Below are 18,077 nucleotides of genomic sequence, written 5' to 3' on the forward strand. Positions count from 1 at the left end.
AACCGCAATCGCCTCCCGGGAGCAATGGCTTCCGCTTCACTTCCGCCTTCTAAATCTCGCGGGACTTCATAGGCGGCCTCTAACTCGGAAGCATGGGGCGGAAAGGATTCTGGGAAATGTAGTTCTCGAGTTTAGACGGTCATGGCGGTGGCTCCCAGGTGGAGTCTGGCGAGCCACATTTCCCGACTTCCAATTGTTCCAGTGTCCCAGGACTCAGTTCTCAGGTTTTTTTTCGTCTTCTCGTCGTTCTCTCTGTGGTAGCTGCGAATCTCACCGTTTTAAGTATTGTTTATGCGCTCAAGGCTCAAATTTCCATCCACAGCCCCACAGGTCTACCCTGGATTCCAGGTGGTATGAGACTTGCTGGCTCCACTTGGCTGTTTTATAGACACTTTAAAATGCCACAAATCAAACCACTGACTTCACCCTCTTCAACCTCAAGTAATAGCAACCCCATCCTTCCACTTGTCCACTGTAAAGCTTGACGACACGCTCAACCCTTTGGTTTGTCGCATCTATCCACGAGGAAATATTCAGTTCTACCTTGACCGTCAACCCAGAGTCTGATCACTTTGCCAAAAAAAATGTTTTCCTTGCTCCTGAATCAAGAGAGGTTGTGGCGGGGCTTGGAAAAATCCGGGTCAGCGTTTTGTGGTCCTCTTTCACAATACCTCAGCCAGAAGGTTAGGAGGCCCAGCTTCCAAGTGAAGGCGTTTATCTGGGCAAGGTGAGCACAGGAGGAATGCAAGAGCCATCCACTCCTCCTTCCTAGCACGAGTTCTAATTCCAACTCCACCAAGACAGGCAACTTCAATATGTTGCTTATAGCCTGTCCCTTTTGTATAAATGAGCTGCCTCCTCAATTGTTGTGAGACTCAAACGGGAAAAGTAAGTAATTCTGATTACTCTTTACAAGGGCAAGAAGGGGACAGAACAAGCCCACTGCAGAGAGGTGAGCAAAAATGGAAAGACCTAGGGCAGTGGGTGCTTGGGGTCGAGACTGGGGAAACTCCAGAGAGGGGAAAGGGTCACATCTTAAAGATCTGGAGCCAGTACAGAGGAGGAAAAGAGGGAAAAGATTGAGTTAGGACTCAGGCAGGACCTGGGGGGCATAAAAACAGAAATTGAGTATTTAAAATTAGTAGACAATGCTGGGTCAGGATCAGAGTTTGTGTAATCAATGCTGAATCCCAGTAAACTCACAAGGATTAATTGGTGGAATGAATGAAAGGGAAAAACATCACTCATGGGAAAAATATCACTCAGTTAACTCTTCAAAATTAAGAGTAGGAAAATTTTGCAATACTCCTCAGTGGGAAGCTGTTAGGGAGAATAGTACTCTGAAGGTTGGAAAAACTTCATGCACATTGTATTTCTATATAAAGATATGCTTATTGTAGAGAGATAAAATATTATGTTAACCTTAAAAATGAAACTGCCAGTTATTTTGCCAGCAAAATAAATAAATAAAAAGATTTATGTGGGAATAGCAGAGAATTGCAACCCAGGACAAGCAAGCTAAGGAGTCCACAGAACAAAGGAGACGAATGCTCTTTGATAAAAGAAAGCAGAAGTTGAGAAGGCTGTCATAAACAAAAAGTCTGTTGGAATAAACTGGTAGATTGAAGTATAGTGGCTTTTCATTGGCTGAATGGTGACAGTCTCTCATTGGCTGGGCTGTTGCCAAGGGAGGCAAAAACATTTCATCCTCTTGCTGGGGTAGTAAACTTGCAAGATGCCTGTCTTCCAGTTTGGTCTGCAATTGGCAACCAGTGGTGCTGAGAGCAACCAACCCCCGCACCCCCTCCCTGGTTCCTCACCTTCCAGACTCCATTCTGATGAGATTTCCTTTTATTAGTCTTCACAATTGATGAGTTTATACTGGTAAGCATCCCCCTATTTCTGTAAATGGCTTTTAGTCAGTCATTCACACTGCCTAGAGAAGCTGGAAAGAGATAAAGTGGACTTTTATATATTTATTTTTAAAATTGTTTGTTGAAATATAACAAACATGCAGAGAGTCTGTGAATAAATTTTAAAAGTGAACACATCTATGCACAAATCATCAAAATGTCCACAAAGGGTACATGCCCATGCAATCGCTACTCAGTTTTTTATTTTTTATTTTGTTTTTATTTATTTTTTACTTTTTAATTTTTTTGCTACCCAGGTTTTTTAAAAAGAAAATTACCAGAAACCCGGAAGCCTCTTTCATGGTTCTCCTGGTCACTACAACCCCTCATCCTCCAAGAAAAACCTTATTATGAATTATTTTAACATCTGACAGGGTTCAGAATACAGCTGCCCTAAAATATGGCACCTTAGCATATTGAATATGTTAAGTTGAAGGAATTTGAGAAATGGTAGGTTCAGGAAGGACTCTTACCTTCCCCTGAAGCAGGCCGTAAGATGCTCGTGTGATAGATGTCTTTTCTATACCCAAAGGAAAGAAGCATCCTTACCTCTGAAGGTGGAGGGACACAGAGAGGAATCCAAATGAAAGGAATTGCTAAATTTCCCTCAGTTTACTACACTTAAACTCATATCCCATTGTCCTATCACATTTTCCCACTACTTTCTACTCTTCATCAAACCTAGCATAAAAATATCTAGGTTAACAACTTTGTGTTTTCGTTTCCTTATAAAGGGTCCGGTGCCAAGTAAAACTTAAATACATTTGCATGTTTTCTCTTGTTAATCTGCCTTTTGTTACAGAACCCCAACCAAGAACCTAGAAGGGTAGAAGGGAAGATTTTTTCACCCTCTCCTACACATCATGGGAGAGTTTTCCTGGTTTTTGAATTTTGCGTAAATAGCATTCAACCCCTCCTTTGGGACTGATGCAAGAGTAAAAACCGGAACGATGCAAGAGAACAGCGCCACCTAATGTATGATGGCCATGACTGCAGTGGGGCAAGGGACCATCTTTTTTTTTTTTTTCTTTTTAAAGGTTTTATTTATTTATTTATTTGAGAGAGAGAATGAGAGAGAGCACATGAGAAGGAGGAAGGTCAGAGGGAGAAGCAGACTCCCTGCCGAGCAGGGAGCCCGATGCGGGACTCGATCCTGGGACTCCAGGATCATGATCTGAGCCGAAGGCAGTCGCTTAACCAACTGAGCCACCCAGGTGCCCCGGGACCATCTTTTCAGTAAAGCTGTATCCATTCTCATACTACACATAAAAATCAAAATCATTCTAGAACGAATGCAGAAATAAATGTGAGAGGTAAAACAAAAAATATAGAAAAAAATGTGACTTCATATCTTGGAATAGGCAGATATTTCTTAAATAGGAGGCAAAGGAAAGAAAGATTTGATAAACTGGAATGCATTAAAATTAAGAACGGCTCAAAAAAAAAAATTAAGAACTGCTCATCAAAAGACATGATTGGGTGAACATAAAAAAAAATCATTGGGGTGCCTGGGTGGCTCAGTCGGTTTAGTGTCTGACTCCGGATCTTAGCTCAGGTCTTGATCTCAGGGTTGTGAGTTCAAGCCCCACATTGGGCTCCACATGGAGCCTACTTAAAAAAAAAAAAAAAAAAGACATCATTGATAGTGAAAAAGCAACCCATGAAGTGGAAGAAAAACATATATCTACAAAATAATTGGTATGTAGACTATGTAAAGAACTTTTACAAATTGACAAGAAAAAGTCAACTCAATTTAAAAATAGGCAAAAAAAAAAAAATCTGGACACATCACAAAACAGGATATCCGAATGGCCAATAAATGTAGGAAAAGATTCTTGACTTTGTTAGGGAAGTGCTAAGTAGGTTGCCGCAATGAGATACCACTACTCCCTCAACAGAATGGGTATAAGAAGACTGAAAATACTAAGCGTTAGTGAGGATATGGAAGAAGTAGAACTCACGTTGCTGATGGGAGGGCAATTTGGTCTAGTCATATTGGAAAACTAGTGGAATCTACTACAGCTGTACAAATACATATCCTATAACCTAGAAATTCCACTTCTCAACAAAAGAGAGGTGCAAAAATATTCACAGCAGCATTGTTATTAGTAGCCAAAATTTGGAAACTATACAAGTGCCCATTAACAGAAGAATGAATAAATTGTAACATATTCACACACCACTAATGAACAGAGTGTCACTATATGTAACATTCTGGATGATATCACAAACATAATGAGTTGGGTAAAAAAGCCAGACACAAATGAGGACATAGTGTATTTCCCTGATACACCAAGTACAAAACAAGCAATGTGTACTGTTAGATATCAGACGGTGATTACCCAGGGACCCAGGGGGCTGGGAGACCTTGATTGCTAGGGAAACAGACGGCTTCCTGGATGCTGATAGAGTTCTAGTTCTTGATCTGGATGGATGCTGATAACGTGGGTGTGACCAGTTTGTGAAAACTCATCCAGTTATATGTATACTATAGTTCACTAAAAAATTTTAACTAACTCCACTCCCAGCCCCTAAGCTCCACAATTTCCTCATCTCAGAAAATGGCAACTCTTTTTTTTAAAAAAAGATTTTATTTATTTATTTGACAGAGAGAGAGACAGTGATAGAGGGAACACAAGCCCGGGGAGTGGGAGAGGGAGAAGCAGGCTTCCCGCTGAGCAGGGAGCCCGATGCGGGGGCTCGATGCAGGGGCTTGATGAGGGGGCTCGATGCAGGGGCTCGATGCGGGGGCTTGATCCCAGGACACTGGGATCATGACCTGAGCCGAAGGCAGACGCTTAACAACTGAGCCACACAGGCGCCCGAAAATGGCGACTCTTAACAAACAATTCAAGTCAAAAAACTTTTGAGTCCTTGACTCCTTTCTTTCTCTCACACCCCAAACCTCAGCAAATATCAATGGTCTACTTAAAAAATATATCCAGAATCAGCCCAGTTCTCACCATCTACACTACTATCTTTTTGGTTCAAGCCTCCTTCAACTCTACCAGATTGTACTATCCTCTGTCTGGTCTGCCTGTGGATAAGAAGCCCTTATCCATACTGAACTCAACCATCAGAGCAATCCTTTGAAAGCTTAAATTGGATGATATCAGTCCTCTGCTCAAATCTCTCCCATGGGGTGCCTGGGTGGCTCAGTTGGTTGAGTGTCTACCTTCAGCTCAGGTCATGACCTTGGGGTCCTGGGATCGAGCCCCATGTTGGGTTCCTCGCTCGGTGGAGAGTCTGCTTCTTCCTCTCCCTCTCCTTTGGGTTTTCTGGCAGCAAAGGTGAACTTGAATATTGTCATCCTCCTGTACACGTTGATGTTTGAACCATGGACGTAAATAACTGGTTTTCTCTCAGATGCCTTACCTGTCTTCAATTAATTTTTTCTTTTTTTTTTTGAGCAGGGGTTCTCAGTGAAGAATGATCGGATGTCATAGCTGAGTTTGGGTGGGGTGTTACTGGCATCTAGTGGTGGAAGCGAGGATGCAGCTAAACACCCCCCAGTGTTCAGGCCACTCCCATATCACTGTCCGTCTCTCCTTGGAGAACCAGGGCTTTACATGCTGGGCAACCGTGTCAGAAAACTTATACTTCTTCTGAGATGCAGAAAACAAACAGGATCTGAGGACTTTGAAGTGCATCTTGATTTTCCTTGGAGTTACTGATCATTATCTATGTGTTTGTTAACTTGCATTTGAAACACAGCAGCTCAAACTTGTAGGATTTTTTTTTTTTAATTTTATTTATTTATTTGACAGAGAGAGAGACACAGCGAGAGAGGGAACATAAGCAGGGGGAGTGGGGGAGGGAGAAGCAGGCTTCCCGCTGAGCAGGGAGCCCAATGCAGGGCTCGATCCCAGGACCCTGGGATCATGACCTGAGCTGAAGGCAGACGCTTAACGACTGAGCCACCCAGGCGCCCCAAACTTGTAGGATTTTTATATGGAGGTTGTCGAATTTCAGTCATAAAAATTCAGAAGCAAGGGCCTGAGAACCAGAAAAGGGCAGGAAGCGAACTTCTTCTATAATGGGCCATATAGTAAATATTTTAGGCTTTGTGGGTCTAAAGAAAATCTCACTTCCCCCTGTGCATCTCTCCTTTAACCTCACACAACATTTAAAACTATTTCTGATACCTCTGGCCTCCAAATGTGCTTCTGTGTATTCCCTCACACTAAATGATTCTCACATTTTCTGGCTACCAGCTGGGTGTCCTGCAATTCAACTTAGTTCTGATACTATCTACCTGGATATAGTGTCAGATCCCACAGGTTAAGGGTTCAGTCCCACAAGACCGCCCCTGTCCCACTTCAGAAACCAATTGCAAGTCCAGATTGTCTCCTATGCTTCTGACTGACTGGCTATAAATCAGAGGGGTTCCCTTGGCCCTCTCCTCAGCTTCAATGAATTTTCTAGAGCAGCTCACAGAATTCAGGAAAACAGGTTACTAACTAGATTACTGCCCCCCCCCTTTTTTTAACAAAGGATAAGAATGAACAGCTAGATGAAGAGGTATGTAGGGCCAGGTCCAGAAGGGTCCTGAGCACAGGAGCTGCTGTCCCTGGGGAGTCTGGGCTGCTCCACCCTCCTGGAACATGGATGTGTTCTTGTTCACCAACCCCGAAGCTCTCTGAACCCTGTCTTTTTAGTTTTTTTTTAATGGGGGTTTCATTACATAGGTTGGATTGATTGAATCATTGGTCATTGGTGATTGGTTCAACCTCCAACACCTGGAGGATGGGGGGTTGGGGCGGGGCTAAAAGTTCCCATTTTCTAATCACTGCTTGGTCTTTCTGGCAACTAGCTCTGAAGCTATCTAGGAGTCCCTGAGCCAAGAGTTGTCTCATTAGCATACCAAGGTATGGTATGATACTCTTATCACTCAGGAGATTCCAAGGACTTCTGTGCCAGGAACTGGGGACAAAGACCAAATATTTTTCCATAGAGACAAAGCCAGCCTTCCATCTACAAAAATATTCTCCCCATGCCACTCTCAGAGAGCACACAGAACACACCCCAGAAAGTAAGTTCTTCTTAAAAATACTGCTCCCTCCATAGAGCCTGCTTACTACAGAAATTTAGCTTCAAACCTAAGATAGCATTGATTTAATAATCAAGTGTAATATTACTCTGCCCATTTTATAGATGTTGAAGTGAACTCAGAGTTAAGTTAGTTAATGAATGACAGGTACTAAAAGACAGGACAGTAGGGCTTAATGCAAAAGCTATTTGACTTGAAAGCCATGATTAACCACTTTCTTAGACTTGAATTAGGGAGGAGTCAGGATTTGTAGCATACCCAGTATTTCATTCCCTTTCAGTCATTGCAGAAGCCTATACCCAAGGCAGACGACAGAATCCTGAAAAGGAAGATGTTCCAGAGATGAGTTTCCTCAAGGCTCACTTCATGTCCCTGTTCCTCAGGCTGTAGATGAAGGGGTTCATCATGGGAGTGACCACCGTGTACATCACTGAGGCTACTGCTCTCCTCCTGGAGGAAAGGGAAGCTGCAGAACTAAGGTAGACTCCAACATAAGTCCCATAGAACAAGAAAACAACAGACAGGTGAGACCCACAGGTGGAAAAGGCTTTGAACTTTCCACCAGTTGATGGGATTCTCAGGATGGAGGAGACGATTCGAGTGTAAGAGAAAATTCTCCCTGAGAGTGGACCAACCCCCAGCAGGCTGGTCACTAAATACACCAGAATGTTATTGATAAGAGTATCAGAACAGGCAAGTTTGAGGATCTGAGCAAGCTCACAGAAGAAGTGGGAGATTTTCAAGTCTGTGCAGAAGGACGGTTGCAACCCCATCAGACTGTGGAACAGGGCGTTCTAATGAGCAAGGAGAGAAGAAGCAGCAGGCCACAGAGGCGGGGGTTCATGATGACCACATAATACAGAGGATGGCAGATGGCCACATAGTGGTCATAAGCCATCACCGTTAGCAGGAAATTGTCCATACATAGAACAACCATGAAAAAATATACCTGAGCGAGGCAGCCCGCATAGGTGATGGCTTTGTTCTCTGTCTGGATGTTCACCAGCATCTTGGGGACTATAGTGGTGCTGAAACAGATGTCTACAAGGGACAGGTTGAAGAGGAAAAAGTACATGGGGGTGTGAAGGTGGGAGTCAGACCCGACTGCCAGAATGATGAGCAGGTTCCCCAGCATGGTGACCAGGTACATGGTCAGAAACAGCCCAAAGAGAAGAGGCAGCCATTCTGGATCCTCCGAGAGACCCAGGAGGATGAATTCTGATACTGCTGTCTGGTTTTCGGATTCCATGTTGTTGATGTGTCTGCTGAGTTAGAGACATGAGTTAGTTACAGTGAAACAGACACACAGACATCCCTTGTTGGAAAGAAGTCTTTTTTTTTTTTTTTAAAGATTTTATTTATTTATTTGACAGAGAGAGAGATAGCGAGAGCAGTAACACAAGCATGGGGAATGGGAGAGGGAGAAGCAGGCTTCTTGCTGAGCAGGGAGCCCGGTGTGGGACTCGATCCCAGGACCCTGGGATCATGATCTGAGCCGAAGGCAGACGCTTAACGACTGAGCCACCCAGGCGCCCAGAAAGAAGTCTTTTATCTATTGCTTTAAAATCTTGTAATATTTACACAATTCTTCCCATCAGATTCCTTTACTCCAAGTAAATTTTGAGTGACTTCTATGTATCACCCAGTTTTCTAATGCTAAAATTAAGAATGAAAACAAGTGCTGTTTATTTTTTATGTATGTATGTATGTATGTATGTATTTATTTTTAGGAACTATCATGCCTGCATGCCATTTTAAAATCTAGGGTTAAATTCTAGTAGTTTCTTCAAACTATTAAACTTTGTTAGATGACTTTACTTTCTCAGAAAATTTTAATTGTGTAATTACTCTGTACTGGGTCTGCTCATAATTGCCAATCTCAGGTAATCCTGGAAATTATAATCTGACATTCTCTACTGCCTCCGTGTGAGAAATAACACTATTAACCCATTTCTTGAAATATTCTGTATCTTACCATTACATCAAATCATTCTATTAGGACCTGTGTTTCAAAGGAATTGCTTTTGCTGGACTTGTGATTTGTCACTTGTCATCAGCCTACAGTGAATGAGAGACATTCTAAGAAAAGGTTGAATGAGTCTCTCTCTTGTGTCTGTTGAAGAAATGTCACATCCAGAGGGGAAATTCTTGTCTGTTCCTTAAAACAAGAACAGCTCATGCTTTTTATGAACAACTGGTTATTTTCTCTAATAATCACATTTCTTTCTTTTCCCTTTTCTCCCTCTGTCTCTTCCTTCCTTCCTCTCTCTCTTTCTCTCTCTTTTTCTTTCTCTTTCTTTCTTTCTTTCTTTCTTTCTTTCTTTCTTTCTTTCTTTCTTTCTTCCTTCCTTCCTTCCTTTTTCTTTCTTTCTTTTTCTTTCTTCCTTCCTTTCTTCCTTCCTTCCTTCCTTCCTTCCTTCCTTTCTTTCTTTCTCTTTCTTTCTTTTTCTTTCTGCTAGTAAGCTTAGAGCCAGATATATGGGCCATGTCTAGAAACTGAGAAAGTGATTTTATAGCATATTTCTTTTTTTAAAAAAGATTTTATTTTTAAGTGATCTCTACTCCCAATGTGGGGCTCAAACCCACAAACCCAAGATCAAAGGTGGCATGCTCCACCAGGTGCCCATATAGCATATTTTTTTGACCAATTTTTTCTTAATAGCCACCCTCTAGGATATGTCCAAATAGCAATGGTTTTGTAATTATCCCCCACCTTCCAAGTACTCTTTAGTGCATTGATTTTGTGCATCTTTACAGAGCAGTCTTCCCACGGGTGCCAGCAAAGGTCCAGTACATCCTTGTAGGATACTTCAATGGCATTCTACCCATGAAACTACCAAGTCCTCAGTGGCATTCAAGTCCCTTCATTATCTGGCCCCTGTAATAATGACATATGAGATGATGTACTCTCAGCAATTGCCACCTCATAAAAGTGACACTCCACATCATGGTTGAGTCAAGAAATCTTGAAAAGTGAATAATTCTAGGAGCTGGTATGCAAATACATTATTGATAAAAATGTATCATTTCCTGCTTTAACCAAAACCAAACTATCTTAGGAAGGATACATATTCGTAGCAGAAGTGGAGGGAGGATGGAATACATGGAGTCTTGAGAGAACAAAGCGGGTAAGTGAGCATTTTTTCCCTCGGCCCTCATACTGGCCTAAGTGGGGGAGAGAACTGTTGAACCAGCCAATGCTAACATCCAGGCCACATGATAGAATCGCAACCCACAGGATGGTTTATAAAGCAAGGGTAGGAGGACATTAGTTTACTCATGGAAGAGAGAAGTTGAGCACAGTTCAAAGGACATTTACGTCCTTCAAATGAGTAAGATGCTATATGCATTAAACAAGAAAAGGTCTCAGTGCTAGGGACATAGTGAATACTCTAGGCATATTGGCTATAATTATTGCTGTTGTTACTATTCTGATTAATAAGCCAAAGGCCAAGGAGCAATGTAGTAGTCTTTATGGAAGAGAAAATGTTGAGCTTGGTTTAGGATATTCCCTTTCCCCTCGATTTCCTGACACACAGATTGTTACCTTTCTCAATAGTCACTATTGCAGAAACATGAATGGAGGTTATACATTTGGAAAATTTTAAAATTCACAAAAGAGAAAGAGTCTTTATAACTCTTCTGTGTTAAAATGTTGAAGGGTTTCATAAAAAATATTAAAAACAGAATTGCCATATGATTCAGCAATTCCTCATCTGAGTATATCCTCAAAAGAATTGAAATAAGGGTCTCAAAGATATATTTGTTCACCCATGTTCATAGGAGCATTATTCACAATAGCCAAAATATGGGAGCAATCCAAGTGTCCACTGACAAATGAATGGATAAACAAAATGTGGTGTATCTATACAATGGAATATTAAATACTATTCGGGGTTGGAAAGGGATGACATTCTGATACCCGCTACAACATGGATGAACCTTGAGGACATTATGTTAAGTGAAATAAGCCAGTCTCAAAAAGATAAATACTGTATGCTTCCACCTCTATGAGGTTCCCAGAGGAGTCACATTTATAGAGACAGAAAGTGGAATTATGGGTGATGGGGCTGGGAGAAGGGGATGGAGAGTTAGTGTTTAAGGGGGACAGAGTTTCAGTTTTGCAAGTTAAAAGAACTTCTGGAAATGGATGGTGGGGACGGCTGTACAACAATGTGGATGTACTTAATACTACTGAATTGGACACTGAAAAATGGTTAAAATGGTACCTTTTATGTCATGTATATTTTACTATGATTAAATAATTAATAAAATTACTATGATTAAAAATAAATTAATAAAAAATGTTGAAGAAAGTTTTTCTGATTTGCTTTATTATGCTCCTGTCCTTCATGGTGCTTTGAGAAATCAATTGCCCCTCATTTCTCACACTTCATGATGTTCTTGGGGAACACAACCCCGGCAGATGGATGAAATAGGCAAAGGGGAGGAGTGCATGGGTGGTGCAGTCAGTTAAGCATCCAACTCTTGGTTTTGGCTCAGGTTGTGATCTCAGGGTCATGGATTGAGCCCGAGTCAGGCTCTGCACTCAGCAGGGAGTCTGCTTGAGATTCTCTCTCTCCCTCTCCCTCTGCGCCTCCCCACACTCGCATGCACTCTCTCTAAATAAATAAATATTTAAAAAAAGAGAAATAGGCAAAGGGGATTACGAAGTATGAACTTCCATTTATAAAAGAAGTAAGTCACTGGCGCCTGGGTGGCTCAGTTGGTTGGGCGACTGCCTTCGGCTCAGGTCATGATCCTGGAGTCCCGGGATCGAGTCCCGCATCGGGCTCCCTGCTCGGCGGGGAGTCTGCTTCTCCCTCCGACCCTCCCCCCTTTCATGCTCTCTCTCTCTCAGTCTCTCTCTCTCAAATAAATAAATAAAATCTTTAAAAAAAAATAAAAGAAGTAAGTCACAAGGATGAGAAGTACAGCATAGGGATTATAGTCAATAATATTGTAATAACTTTGCATGGTGAAAGATGGTGACTGTACTTACCATGGTGAGCATTTTTTAATGTATATAATTGTCAAATCACTATGTCATACACCTGAAACCAATGTAATATTGTAGGTTGACTATACTTCAATTAAAAAAAAACCCACACAGATCTCTGTTTCCTACCCAAGAATTTCCAGTTGACTAGGTCTGCGGTAGGGTCTTAGTATTTGCATTTCTAACAAATTCCCAGGTAATGCTGATACAGCTGGGTGGAGTGGGGGCCCACACTTGGAAAACTGTTGCTGTAGAAGTTTCTTTTTTTTTTTTTTTAAGATTTTATTTATTTATTTGAGACAGAGAGAATGAGAGAGACAGAGAGCACATGAGAGGGGGGAGGGTCAGAGGGAGAAGCAGGCTCCCCGCCGAGCAGGGAGCCCGATGCGGGACTCGATCCCGGGACTCCAGGATCATGACCTGAGCCGAAGGCAGTCGCTCAACCAACTGAGCCACCCAGGCGCCCGCTGTAGAAGTTTCTAAAGCATGGTGTAGAATGAGCCCATCTGTTGGATTCAATCCAATCAAAGCCAATGAAGGAAATCCATGAACACGCTTGAGCTTTTTTTTTTTTTTTAAGATTTTATTTATTTATTTGTCAGAGACACAGAAAGAAAGCACAAGCAGGGGGAACAGCAGGCAGAGGGAGAAGCAGGCTCCCCGCTGAGCAAGGAGCCCGACGTGGGACTCAATCCTAGGACCCCGGGATCATGACCTGAGCCAAAGACAGATGCTTAACCGACTGAGCCACCCAGGCGTCCAGAGCTTTTGTTTCTTTTTTTTTAATTTTTTATTTATTTGAGAGAGAGAGAGAGAGAGAGAGAGCACATGAGGGGGGGGAGGGTCAGAGGGAGAAGCAGACTCCCTGCCGAGCAGGGAGCCCGATGCGGGACTTGATCCTGGGACTCCAGGCAGTCGCTTAACCAACTGAGCCATCCAGGTGCCCCAGAGATTTTGTTTCTTATGTGGGTAATAGAAATGAGAATATAGTATCTACATTCCAGGAATGCACATGAGAAAGAAAAAGCAAAGCACACGGCAGAATGCCTATTCATTTGCTCATATTATTTATCTTACTATCACTGGAACTTGAGAAGATCCTGACATGATTCCTCACTTTGAGTGGCATGTATTGGAGGGTGTAAGGGAAAAGGACAGGAAGATAAAGGAGGAGGAGGAGGAAAGAGAGAACAGCTATGGGGCAACACCCGTGAGTTGTGAGGGAAGAAGACCATTTTGAAAATTCTACTAGGAGCCTTGATTATATTAAGGGGCAAGTCGACTGGGGAGACTGGTCTTCTTCCCTTGAATTTCAGAGCTTCCCTCAAAGGATTGGATTTAAAACTAGCAAGGTGAGGATAGAGCAGAGAGGTCCCCTCCTGTTCTACCTGGGAAATAAAATGATACATCAGAGCAGCCCAGAATCCCTAGAGAAGTTTAGAAAGTACTGATTCATTTGAGTAGGGAATCAGTCCTTGCAAACTTAGGTGAGAAAAAGGTGTCAGCAAAGTCAGGAGCAATTGTGAATCTAGGGCCAGGGGACTTGGTAACATGCCAAGTAGTTCATGAAAAATCGGGAGTGCCTTTAGACAGCTATTCTCAATCTGACCGTGCATTAGACTCACCTGAAGGGTTTCTTAAAAACTGGTTTGCTGGGTGCCACCCCAGAGTTTCAGCATGTCTAGGTGAGGACTGAGAAAGTATATTTCAAATAACACCCCAGGGCATGATACTTCAGGTGAAACCAGCTGCATCATTTTCAGGTCCTGGGGCAAAATGAAAGTATGGGACCCCCAGTTCAAATATTTCAAGACAGTGACAGCAAAGCCTTAAACCAAGAGCAGGGTTCTCTGCAACTGTCCATGTTGTACACATATGAACCCAGCCCAGGCTGCTGGTCTGGGGACATTTTGAGAACCACTGCTTTAGATTTCCTACTTAATTAACCTAGGACTACCCCTACATGGGAATAATGATAATAATAATAATAGTAAATTACCCCTTTTCTCCAGAACTTACAAGGGATTTCTGTATCTCCAGGATGGTCCCACAGAAGGCCACAGGTGTTGAGTTTCTCCCCAGGATGTGGATGTTGAAGACAAATTGGTCTTTGCGAATTTCAAGGAGACGGTCTTGTGTGGAGTTTCTGGACAAGACACATTCTCTAAGAAGTGACACAGTGCCTTCCTTCCTGGTGAGATTGTGTTGATAGGGGACAGGCAGTCTATTTACATTTTTTCTGTCCCTAGAGGCCTTATTTCCAAAGCTCCTCATTAGCCAAATTGTTCTCTCTCTCTCTCTTAAAGATTTTATTTGAGAGAGAGAGAGAGAGAGAGAGCACGTGTGCACAAATCGGGGGAGGGGCAGAGGGAGAGGGAGAAGCAGATTCCCCGCTGAGCTGGAAGCCTGGCAAGGGGCTCAATCCCAGGACCCTGGGATCATGACCTGAGCCGAAGGCAGACGCTTAATGACTGAGCCACCCAGGCACCCCTTCAGGAGGCCGTTTGCCAAACCCCAGTCATTCCTGATTGTCTTCATGGTTGTTGCCAATACTCTCATTGACTTGAAAGCAACTCTTTTTTTTTTTTTTTTAAAGATTTTATTTATTTATTTGAGAGAGAGAATGAGAGAGAGCACATGAGAGGGGGGAGGGTCAGAGGGAGAAGCAGACTCCCCGCCGAGCAGGGAGCCCGATGCGGGACTCGATCCCGGGACTCCAGGATCATGACCTGAGCCGAAGGCAGTCGCTCAACCAACTGAGCCACCCAGGCGCCCGAAAGCAACTCTTAATTGGCAAAGTTTGACTCACCACAATCCTAAGCAATTTTTTTTTTTAAGCAAATGTTTTTGTGTGTGTGTGTTGGCAATATATTTTCTTATATGTACTAAAATATGTAGTATTTAAAATGCTCTCTGCATTCTATTTTGGAAACACTAATGATTGCATCTCTACAGCTTCTGGAGTTTTGCCTTAGCAGCACCTGCTCAAGTAGATCTGCTCTGACTCTGGTCCTGGGCAAGGGTTCTGGATTTGGGGCTCTCCTGCACCATGGCCAGTCATTGATGGCCCTCATCTACAACCATACCGAGATGCAGGATTCTGGCCATTGTTCAAATAAAGCCCTCTTCGTGCTGTAAGCTACAACTCCAAGAGAACAAGGACTTTTCAGTTTTTGCTCACCATGACCCAAATAAGAGCTGATTAAGTATCACTGGTATGAGCCAAGAAATTGTCTCAACCTGATTTGTGGCACTGGCAGGTTTCTGTAGTGTAAATTCTCCCACCATGATTTCACTCCACTAGTGGGCAGTCATTGAAAGCAGAGTTGGAAGGAGACTGAGTGGTCAGCTGGGCACAGGGGACTTGGCTCCCCACGGAGAGGGAGTCTCTCTTCTGCCAACTCTCCGAACTTGTTCATGCCTGAAAACCTCGGTACTGGCATTTCTCTTTGGAAATGTCTTCTCCCAGGTATTCCAATAGTTGGCGCCTGTAATTCATGTCGGTAAATTTCTTTTTTTTTTTAAGATTTTATTTATTTATTTATTTATTTAAAGATTTTTATTTATTTATTTAACAGAGATAGAGAGAGAGCACAAGTAGGCAGAGTGGCAGACAGAGGGAGAGGGAGAAGCAGGCTCTCCGCTGAGCAGGAAGCCCGATGCGGGGCTCGATCCCAGGACCCTGGGATCATGACCTGAGCTGAAGGCAGCCGCTTAACTGACTGAGCCACTCAGGCGCCCCAAGATTTTATTTATTTTTTAACAGCGAGAGACACAGTGAGAGAGGGAACACAAGCAGGGAGAGTGGGAGAGGGAGATGCAGGCTTCCCACTGAGCAGGGAGCCTGATGCGGGGCTCGATCCCAGGGCCCTGAGATCATGACCTGAACCGAAGGCAGACGCTTAACGACTGAGCCACCCACGCGCCCCCCGGTAAATTTCTTTTTAAAGGGCACTTCAAAATTAGTAAGGGAAAACTTTCTTAAGGGGGACTCTTCCAACAGGAAGATCTGCAAAGTGTATGGCAGAACAGGGGAGGGGTGGGTGAACAAAGCTTTAATATGCAGAGGCTGGTAGCTGGGGAAAGGGAAAGAGGGATGTGTCTTGAAACTCAACAGCCTGCACTGAATATTGCACTAACAGGAAAGATGAGGCAGGAATGTTCACGTGTTGCAGGCATGTAGGGGAGGGGTGGGAATCTGGACCTGATGTGGAGCAAACAAGTTATAGTGGGGGAAGGTCACATAAAATTTAGGGCCCAGCTGTCTCAGTCAATTTAGCCTAAATTATGTCAAGCACAAAATTTGATCAGTCTTGTCAAGGTCTCAGCTGGAAGGTCCTCAAAGGGTGCCATCAAGTATCCCTTATTAAAAAACACCAAAAACCCACAGTTACTAATTAGGGAAAAAAAGAGATCCTGTCTTCACCCACACCACTCACTCACTATCCCTTTACCATTTACTTCTTTTCTAGCATTTGTCATCTGTGCAACCTTTCTCACTTACTTGATTTTTCTGTATAATTGTGTGTTGTTTCTTCTACATTCCTGATATTTAGAATCGTGCATGGTACACAGTAGGCACCAATAAATATTTATTCAGTGAATGAATGAATGAATTATAAAATACCCTGCAAATAGATGCTGCAATTTAGACTTTAATAGGCAGTGAATCACCCTATTGAGATTTCTGAGTCCTTTTTCTTTCTGGATATTAGGAAATACCAAGTAAGTGGAATTAAGGTCATCAGGGCGTATTTTGGGTTATCAATAATCCGATACAAAGTGCACTATGTAAGTCTAATTGAGGAGACCAGGGTGTGTCTTTTAATCCTTTTGTCCTTTCAATCGCATTACTAGATAAAAGTCAGTGACCTTGTGTTTTTCTCCAGACCAAAAGCATGCTGTAGCTCAGAAATATGTGAATATCCTCCTGGCTCAAACTCTTACCTTGCTGACCTACGGATTTCTGTGTGTCTTGGTGAGTAATTTTGGCACGGGTTCCCCTCTACCCTTCACTTTGTAAGAGAATTTTTAATTTACAGAATGTTTGCTCTTTTTAAGATTTTACTTATTTACTTGAGAGAGAGAGAGAAAAAGCATGAGTGGGGGGGAGGGGCAGAGAGAGAGAAGCAGGCTCCCCACTGAGCGGGGAGCCCTGTGTGGGACTCCCGGGATCATGACCTGAGCTGAAGGCAGATGCTTAACCGACTGAGCCACCCAGGTGCCCCACAAAGATTTTTTTCAGAGAGAGAGAGAGAGAGAGAGAGAGAGAAAGGAGGGACAGAAGGAGAGGGAGAGAGAGAAGCTGAAGCAGAGTTAGAACTGAGCACAGAGCCAGATGTGGGGCTCGATCTCAGGACCCTGAGACCATGACATGAGCTGAAATCAAGAGTTGGATGCTCAACCGGTTGAGCCACCCAGGCGCCCCATCTCCCTCCTTTAAAAACAGCCCCCACCCACTGCCTCATTGCAGACAGTCTCTCCTCTGCTGCCCTCCTTCTGCTGCCTTGCAGTGTATTCAGTAAGCTTCTATCTCCTTTGTTCTGCGTCTGGTGAATCCTTTCACCACCCATGCCATCGGCTTCTGCCCGATCGTCCCCCATATTTGGGGGGCCCCCATCTGATCAAGACACCCCATTTAGGCACCACACTAGGGTACAGCTAGGCAATTAGCTGGGCTGTGGTGGGGCCAGGCATGGGGAGAGCATTTTAGCAGGATGGCTCTGCCCATTGCAGAACCCCGGGGCAGCGAAGAGCTCAGAGTGTTCTGGGAACTGAGCAAGAGAGGACAGGGCTGAAAACAAAGCAAGAGAGGAGGAAGGTGAGCTGGATGATAAGATTGTGAACCTAGGGCGCCTGGGTGGCTCAGATGGTTAAGCGTCTGCCTTCGGCTCAGGTCATGATCCCAGGGTCCTGGGATCGAGTCCCACATCAGGCTCCCTGCTCCTTGGGAGCCTGCTTCTCCCTCTGCCTCTCTCTCTCTCTGTCTCTCATGAATAAATAAATAAAATCTTAAAAAAAAAAAAAGATTGTGAACCTAGATAAGGATTTGATTCTAAGGCTGGTGGGAAGCCATTGTGAGTTGGGGTGGCCCACAGTTGGATTGGTGTTTAGC

At 43.4% G+C, this 18,077-nt stretch overlaps 1 protein-coding gene and 1 pseudogene across 1 annotated transcript in view; one reads left to right on the forward strand and one right to left on the reverse strand.

Moving 5' to 3' along the window:
• The window catches only part of ZNF699 (zinc finger protein 699), a 171,901-nt gene that overhangs the window by 132,793 nt on the left and 21,031 nt on the right, over positions 1–18,077 (forward strand). The gene's annotated exons all lie outside the window — the stretch shown is intronic.
• On the reverse strand, positions 3,805–8,212 carry LOC110593808 (annotated as a pseudogene).

This window comes from Neomonachus schauinslandi, chromosome 1, assembly GCF_002201575.2.
Source record: "Neomonachus schauinslandi chromosome 1, ASM220157v2, whole genome shotgun sequence".
NCBI classification, from domain to species: domain Eukaryota; kingdom Metazoa; phylum Chordata; class Mammalia; order Carnivora; family Phocidae; genus Neomonachus; species Neomonachus schauinslandi.